Source organism: Hippoglossus stenolepis, chromosome 6, assembly GCF_022539355.2.
Source record: "Hippoglossus stenolepis isolate QCI-W04-F060 chromosome 6, HSTE1.2, whole genome shotgun sequence".
In the NCBI taxonomy this organism is placed as follows: domain Eukaryota; kingdom Metazoa; phylum Chordata; class Actinopteri; order Pleuronectiformes; family Pleuronectidae; genus Hippoglossus; species Hippoglossus stenolepis.
The window spans coordinates 8246081-8254679 of record NC_061488.1 but is presented as its reverse complement, the minus strand read 5'-3'; positions in this window follow the sequence as shown (position 1 = coordinate 8254679).

The window sequence follows — 8599 nt, the reverse complement described above, 5'->3', positions numbered from 1 at the left end:
GAGGGCGGGACAAACTTCCATAGAATTACTTGCAACTCTTTCGAAATGACCTTTGTTCCCTTTTTCTGCATCGTAATGAGCCCAAATACGAGAAATGACTGAACACGCAGCGACGTCAGTGGAAACGAATGATGTCAGGCGCTTATCTGAGAAAATTAAAGTGATGGTCTCAACTTCTTCCAAGGAGCCTCTGGTCATACGATCTTTTAAGACTATTACAACAGAATGGAAATCACATTATTCAAACTGCAGTTATTGGATTTTCACAATTATTACTGTTTGAGTTCAGTATATTTACAGATTCACAGCTTCACACCAGGTGCCAATTGTTGTGGTTACTGCAGGAGATGCCAACAAGCCAGACTAATAAACCAAACTCATATCAGGCATCATTAAGCATCACACCATGTCTGTGATCAACTGAGCTTTCGGATGGGTTAATTACACTTGCCCAAGTGCCTCCTCAAAACAAACTGAATTTAATCTTTTCAAAAGCCCAAAGCTTATTTAATCTATCTTCATTGAGACGCCATAGTGAGGATAAATATAAACAACAGCTGCCTCAGTGGCTATTCATCCACTGATCAGACAGGCAGAAGGGGCAGTGGGGCCATTGGCCACTTTGTTTCAGGGGTCTCCCTTGACTAATCAATGACAGAGATGAGCCATTGAACCCATTATCAGCTCTGCCCGATCTCTATTATCAAATTCACGCACGACTGCACAAGTCACACGATGTGAATATCCTATTTTACATATGTGTGTGTCCAATCTAAATTAGATATCGGATCAGGGGGTGCAGATTCATACAGAAACAAAACTGCCATTCATACATACCTCCACCAAGGCCTCTTATGAAACCAAATTCAAATTCACGCCTTGATCTTTTATTTGAATCCGCACCAAATTGCACACACTCAAAAATATCTTGACTTTTTTCCATCAAGATCCATGATCCAAGATCCGTGCTCAAATTTAATGAGTTTTTCCCTGATCCATACCACATCCTTCCATGTGTTTCGGGGGGAATCTGTCCTGTAGTTTTTGTGTAATCTTGATAACTAGACACAACTTCCTCTGCGAGACCACCTATCGACTTAGCATTGTCTATAATGTGTATGCAGAACTCCATGGCACAAATCAATTGAAAGCAAGTTCAGCATGCAGTTGAGTGACTCATAGGAAGAAACAACAGTCTCCCTATGAAACCACATTTAAATTCCCTACAACCAGATTTTTATTTGGATCGGCAACAAATTCCAAACACTCCAGTCCGCTAAACATGTCAGATTTTTTTAATCAAGATCCATGAATTATTCTCTGAGAAATCAATGTAAATGTTTTTAAAATGTTAGTGAAAAAAAACATTACTGTCTCCGTCCCCTGATCCAGATCTGCACCAAATTTTATGGAAATAGGTTGAGTAGTTTTTGCGTAACCCTGCTAACAAACAAACTGCAGACTTAACCATAACCTCCTTGGAGGCGGTACTAATAACCTTCACACATGAGCTAAGTGGCCCTGTAACTGACTAATCCTTGGAGAAGCTGTTGTCACTCTTCTGTGCTGCCCTGCCCTGCTATTCGGCACCTAATATCCACCCGTCAGCTGCTGACCCCCAGATTGGTAAGAAACTGAAATCACCATCCGAGGAATTCAAATATGACATGAGACTCTTTCCACAGATGTTGTACAGAGGACAGAGATTACGTAACACACAATTACCGTTGACCACCTGCAGTAACGTGTCGGTCCCAATGCTCTGGACAATTTGGCAACCGATCACTTCAGAGGTATCTCATCCCTTGTGCCATTTCAACACATATGGATGCTGTTTTCGTTTGTGAATTGTGTACTTTCAAAACACTTGTCTTACCACAAAGTCATCGCTGGAATAAAACTCAGAAATAAATCCTTAAGTGCCTCATGCCTCGTAGGTTTGGAGCCTTTGAGGCTGCGTGAGTCCAGAGAGATGTCCTAATGTAGCAGGCAGAGACCAAATGGCCGGTTCCCTCCACAGTAGTTGACCTCCTCTTACTCCTCTGGGGCGATAAAGCCTGAGTGCAGTAATGGCTCTCAGCCTGCGAGATAATGTCATCTGACACACACTGATTTGGGAGAGGTAATTGCACCCCACACTGTTGTAATTTCTCATTCATGCATGTTTGAATGGTGACTTATGCCACTAGTAATTGCCCAAGCCACTGACTGCAATCCTGTCCTGTGATAATCTACCTAATGGGCGCTTTCTCTATTTCACACAAGGAATATTGAATTAAAGTTTAAAGTTTAAACACGCAGTGTTTATTATTTGTTCCTCCGAGCAGGGTGAAGTCATTCTTGCCTCAGTTCTTTTGATGATGCCACAGATTTAACAGTCTTTCAGAGTTTTCATTAAAATTGATTGCGATCGTGACATCATTGTCTTCTTGGGACTCGTAATGTTATCTGTCCATTGTGTGATGCATTGTCCTGCTCCTCTGTCTTTGTTTAAACAGGTGGACACAGCGTCTGTTGTTGCCTTTGTTAGATCTCAGAGGTGGCATGTGAGGTGATCTACACTGACATATTGTGTATGTCAGTGCAGTATCTCTTTGTTCCAGGAGTAAATGTGGAATCATCCTGACACATCATGCAATTACACTGAGCTATTTCTGCAGGAATCCCATAAAAAGGCCAGACGAGTCTGTTGAAATCCCCTGATAATGGTGTTGTAATAAACCTCACATGTTGCTGATGCCCAACCCAAGTTGTGGACTTAATTTTTTTCTTTTGGATTCAAATTTCCTCTGTAATTGCATTGCTGCATTGCTATAAGAGAAAGTCTTTAAAGTAAACCAGCAAAGGCGAAGGCACTGCGGCTCCATGGGGGGGCCACACCGTAGGAAATAAGACCCCCAAATGAAATGTAGTAAAAGTGACTCCCCACCTGTGCCTTGTAAAGACTTTCCAGGCTGTAGTTAAATGGCATGTCTGCTGAGGGCTGCAGCTCCGTGGTGCAACTGCTTCAGGTTTAGCTGTGGGACAACAAAATGAGCACTTGTTCATTGAATATTCAACACATTTAAATAGCGTGTGATATAAATATAATGGTCAAGAGGGAGTTCTAATCATCATCTGTCACAAACCAGCCTAAAGAATGTGATTGTTAATTTAATTTTACATTATGTGCAAAGCTCTTTGAGTGCACAGAGCTGCACTTACAAACCCACCCAGCTCTGCCCACCTAATGCCTATGCCATGGAAATGGCAAGGGAATTTAAAGCATGTCGTAGAATGTGAAAAGGGATTTAATACTTAGAGCAGCTCTGTTGCCTTCCCCCTGTTCTCCCTGTTTTACTTCATGCAGACCAAGTTAATCTGTAATGGAAAATGTATATTACAGCTTCAGGGAAAAGATGAAATTTTAAGTGGATTGTTATTTCCTTATGTTTTAATTAATAAGTGAAAACCCTCTGGACACCTGCAGTGTCATCACAGAGTTGTACCACAGTTATCATCCCAGCCAGTCTAACCTCCTGCTCCTCCTTTACATTTCTTGGAACACATAAGGTAGCTCCCTGAGGCAAGCGCTGATTCCACTGGATAGTAACACCTTTTATTATAGCTACCTACAACAGCTTTTAGTGTGCCTGACACCTAGAGGGGGGGGGGGTTAAGCTGTGTACCTCACAAACTATTTGAAGCAGTGACCCCTCTAAAGCCTATTAGACTATTGGTGAAAGCTGACCTATACCAGCTGAGAACATTGCCGCTGAGTAAGCGTATAAGTTAAGTGCTACAACCCTGTGCACCCTCTTGTTTGGACCAAGCCAAGCATGGTGGCCAAGAAAAGTTCCCCATTTCGCACCAGGAAGGATGTGACTGCTGATGCATACCAGATGAGGAGACACTGGATGGAATTGCAAAGCAGCTGTAGCCATTTGTGATATAGGAAAATATTTTATGTGCAACACATGTGGTGCTGGTGCCGCATATGTTGTTTTCAGCATAACAGGAAAGTAGAAATGCTCTGATGGTTTCAGGTGTGTGCAGAATACATAATATAGTAGCACAGTATTTCCTGCAGTATATTGCTTAACACTGCACTATTGCCTAATATCGGAGTGGGTATCCATTATAAAAAACACACTGGAATCTGACAGGACAAAATAGATGTACTGCAACCAGAACCTTTCAGTGGTGGAGGAAGTACTAAAATATTTTACTAAAAAGGTAAAAGTACAATTAAGTAGACAAAAACTCAAGTAAAAGTAACAGTACCACATTTACTTGAGTAAAAGTAATTAAGTGCTTGCTTTTGAATATACTTAGAAGTACTTTAAAGTATTAAAAGTAAAAAATACTTGCCAAGAGTAACCTATTCCCTTATGCAACAGTCAGCTATATCAACTGTGCCAACAGCATTGATACAATGATAATACATATCATGTTAATAAAGAATGCTGCAGATGATGCCAATGAAAACACTTGTATTGTCATAATAATTAATTAGTCTCAGCAGTGGCCTCTGCCAAATCCATTTCAGGTGTTTTCTTCACCAGTAATGCTGCTGCTGCGGGAGTTCTGATTGGATCAATGAACCACTCTAATCATTGTTTACTTTTAAAAAACTACATTGTGAAAATGTAGTCGAGTATAAAGTACAGATATTTGCTAATATGTGTAGCAGAGGAAAAGTGAAAAGTACCTACGACACAGCCAGTTCTGGACTGAGGAAATCCATAAAACCAACTCTTCTCTTTGACTGAGTTCATTCTGGTGCTGTACTGTGTTTCCTCGACTCGAGCCTCAATGGAATCAGGTATTGTTTTCCATGCTCTCAGACGTGACATCATTCACTCCTAACATCAATTGTACGCACACTGCCCATGGATTGCGTACGAAGGTGAAAATAAATGTAGGACTGAAAATTGGCCTGTTCAAAATAAATGAAAGTTGTACGGTCTCGTCAGGTTTTATTCTCACCTGCCGTCATTGCACCAAAGAAAGAGATGTTATCTCATTTTAACCCAAAATAACTTGAAAAAGACGAAGATTTCATATGTGTGAAATGCTGTAGTCACAATGGTTGTTATTAAAACCAGCCTATTGGAACAAGCAGCAGTCAGTGATGGGCTTTTATCCCTTATGCTCTCTGACTCAAACAATATGTCACGTTTGGCAGCATAGCAGCATTATGTAAAAGCCTTCACAAGCACATTGTATCTGCTAATCAAGCTGTGGATCTCTCTGTGTCCAGGAGGAGCAGTGCTGCCATGACTTCAAAGCGGACAAGAGGACGGATCAGAAATAATGCCGCCAACAGATTTCAGAATGCACGATCATCATTCTGCACACAATCCATGCTTTATCTCACAACTCATTCAAATGCCAGTAAGCAATCTCCCTCGTAAATAGACAAAGGGGAAATTAGATTTCAGATGCTTTTAGGGTTTTGCTTGTGCTTTAATTTTGCATTACTCCTTCAAACATGTTGCCCTTCAGCTCAGTCTCAGCCACGACCTTTTCAAACCTTTTTTGTTTTACACTGCACTGTTTATTGTTTAAAGGGCACTGATGACATTTCCCTTCTTTACCCAGTCATAAGATAAACACGACCCCAACCACTAATAATTACTCCACTCAATGCCTGGGTGAGAATAATGTAAAAGTAGCTGTCAGTGACACCTAGGGGTGAAAAGTTGTGCATTGCATTTTATAAATAAAATGCTGAGGATCCAGAAAGTCAAACTATGGATGCATCCAAAACATCCAATAATGGCAGCAAGGCATTTGTGAAAGTTGCCTTTATAAGAGCGATTAGACTTTATTTTCCCAAAGGAAATTTGTGTACACAAACAGCATCTGCTGTCAAAAAGGCAGTAACATGCAGCATATATACTGGCTTTCACCTGTTCACATACACAGCACACATACTGTTCTCAAATAACACAGCACACTGCCCACTGTACAACACATACTGTTAAAATATGCATAGTGTTTTTAGTCCTTAGGTAGGAGGTTATGTTCTCATCTCTATTTGTTTGTTTGTTTGCTAGCAGAATTACGCAAAAACTACTCAAACGATCTCCATTACATTTGTGGAGGGACGACTCGAGGAAGAGCCCATTTAATTTTGGTGCAGATACAGACCAGGGGGAGGATCTAGGGAGTTTCCCCCATTCGTTAACATTTTAATTGATTTCTCAGAGAATAATTCATGGACTGTTGGGCCTTGGTGGAGGTATGTGCTCTCTGAGTGCCATTCTAGTTGACACATACTGTTTTCTGGTTATCCAGGTTAATTTCATGGCTTAATATAAAGCAAATTCACACATGGTTCATATTTTCTTCAGTTACCAACATTAACCAGCTTCCCAATATGCCCTGTATGTTATATTCAGTCACTCTTCTCACGCAGCAGAAATGTCTTGACAGGCTAATGTTTGCTTTCATTTCTCACAAATGGCTGGAGTCCATGGTCAGGTAGTCATCTATTAGCTACAAGTGTCAAGGATTACTCAAACACTTAATAGGCTGCCACTAGAGCAAGAATTTACAAAAAAGTTACCTGTGCAAACTACATTCTAATCAACTGTGACAGCTCTGAAATTACATAGTGCCAGAGGTGTGTTGGTTTACCTTGACAGTGATTTTTGAGGCCTTACTTGGTGACAGTGTTGAATTACAATGCATAACGTATGACACTACAGATATAAGTTGGATGAGTACCTGAAATAATTCTTAATAGACAACCCAATACCACAGCAGGGTCTTAAAATCTACAGTAAAGAACAATGTTCACCACAGCGTCAATAAAAACAGCACATTCTGAAAGATAGGGTGAGTTTAAGATATTTTGGTTTGGAATAAATTGCATTTGTGAACCTTAAAAAAAAACTCAAATAGAATAAAGACCTAAAGACTCAATGGCACCAATTCACCAGAGCTATAATTGGCCTTTAAACCACAACCGAATCACCCTTTTTCCTAGAACAGAATTTCACACACATCAAAAACTATCATGCTGTTGAACATACCCACAACATATGGGCCCCAGACAGTGCTGAGCAACGCCAAGAGGCAAGCAACAGTGAAGAGATTGAATTATTAAAATAAAGGTTTAGAGAATAACCCTGCCCTCCAGCTGCTGAAAACTACAAGGCTGTCCAAAATGTAAACTGTCTTCAAATAAAGACAGCAAATAAAGCTAAATTAAAATTATGTACAGTTGAAACTAAAGAAAATTGACAAAAAACAATGTTGACAATGATTGTTAAAACCTGAGAAAAGTATTTCAAAAATCATCCTGCATTAAACATACAGTGGAAACCAAAGAGATAAACAGCACTCAGAATCAATACTGGCTACTTGAAGAGAGTGTATAATCTAACCCTGGGACCAGCAGAACTCTGTCTCTAATAAGCCAACAAGCGCTAACTCATAAGTACTTTAAACACTGCAAAATATGGAATTGATTGTGGGATATTTTAAAGTCTGGATAATGGTCTCATTACACCAAGATTTAAAATATGCGTTACCAGCTGTATGGGAAGGAGCTCTGCAGCATCATTAGCTGGTGTACAGTCAAATTCCTCAGAAACCACAATATGATACATAAAAGTCAGGTTGGATTTATGCCAAACCATCACACATCTTACCATAACTTTACCCTCACCACTCTCATTAACAAACATAATAATGTTTGATGTTTAATAGATTTCATAAAGGCCTTTGAATACAGTATTTTTATTATGAGGGAGTGGCATAGGGACTAAAATATATGATTTAGTCAGAACACATGAGGATTTAAAATTGGAAAAATAACTGTTTACTTCAAATATTATTGTGGAGTGAAATGGAGCTGCAATATGAGCCGAACCTTCTTTGACATATAATCCCTGTTCAACTGTTGGCATCTTCAGCGTCAAGGCTTTAGCAAAGAGTTTGTTCTGCCAACTGGTCCTGAAGCTCTGGTGTGTGTGTGGGCCGATACCAAACAACTTGCCGCAACCAAATATCCTTTAAAAAGCAACACAACTGAAGTAAATGGTGAACACTTCTTCAAACATATTTGATATCTTTGATAGTTAACAAACTATAACAAGTTTGGGGAAGCAGCTTTCTCTTGCTATGCACTAAACTCCCAACACACATCAGGCAAGCTTCTTCTGTTGATAGTTTTAAGAAACAACTCAAGACCTATTTATATGATCTTGCTTGAATTTAATTTTATCTTCTTCTTTTGACACCATTGTCTTTATTCACTTTTAACCTATTTTTTATACCTTTTGCTAGTGTTGTGTTTTTTATCCTGTCTTGTTTTATTGCTAACGTGTTCTTATTGATCTCTAATTTCATGTCTTTGATTTTATAGTAAAGCACTTTGAGCTGCATTTTATGTATGAAAGGTGCTGTATAAATAAAATGTATTATCATGATTATTATCCTCCTTCAGAGCTGCGTTTGCGCGTGGATCATAGCTGACGCCGTTTTCAAGTAGAATTTGAATGTCGGGGCTTAGGGACACTTGGATGACACCACAGGAGCAGTATGGAGGCATTTTATGTTGTTTTGGGGGTTGTTTATATACATTTGAAGAATTGATCCCAAGTTG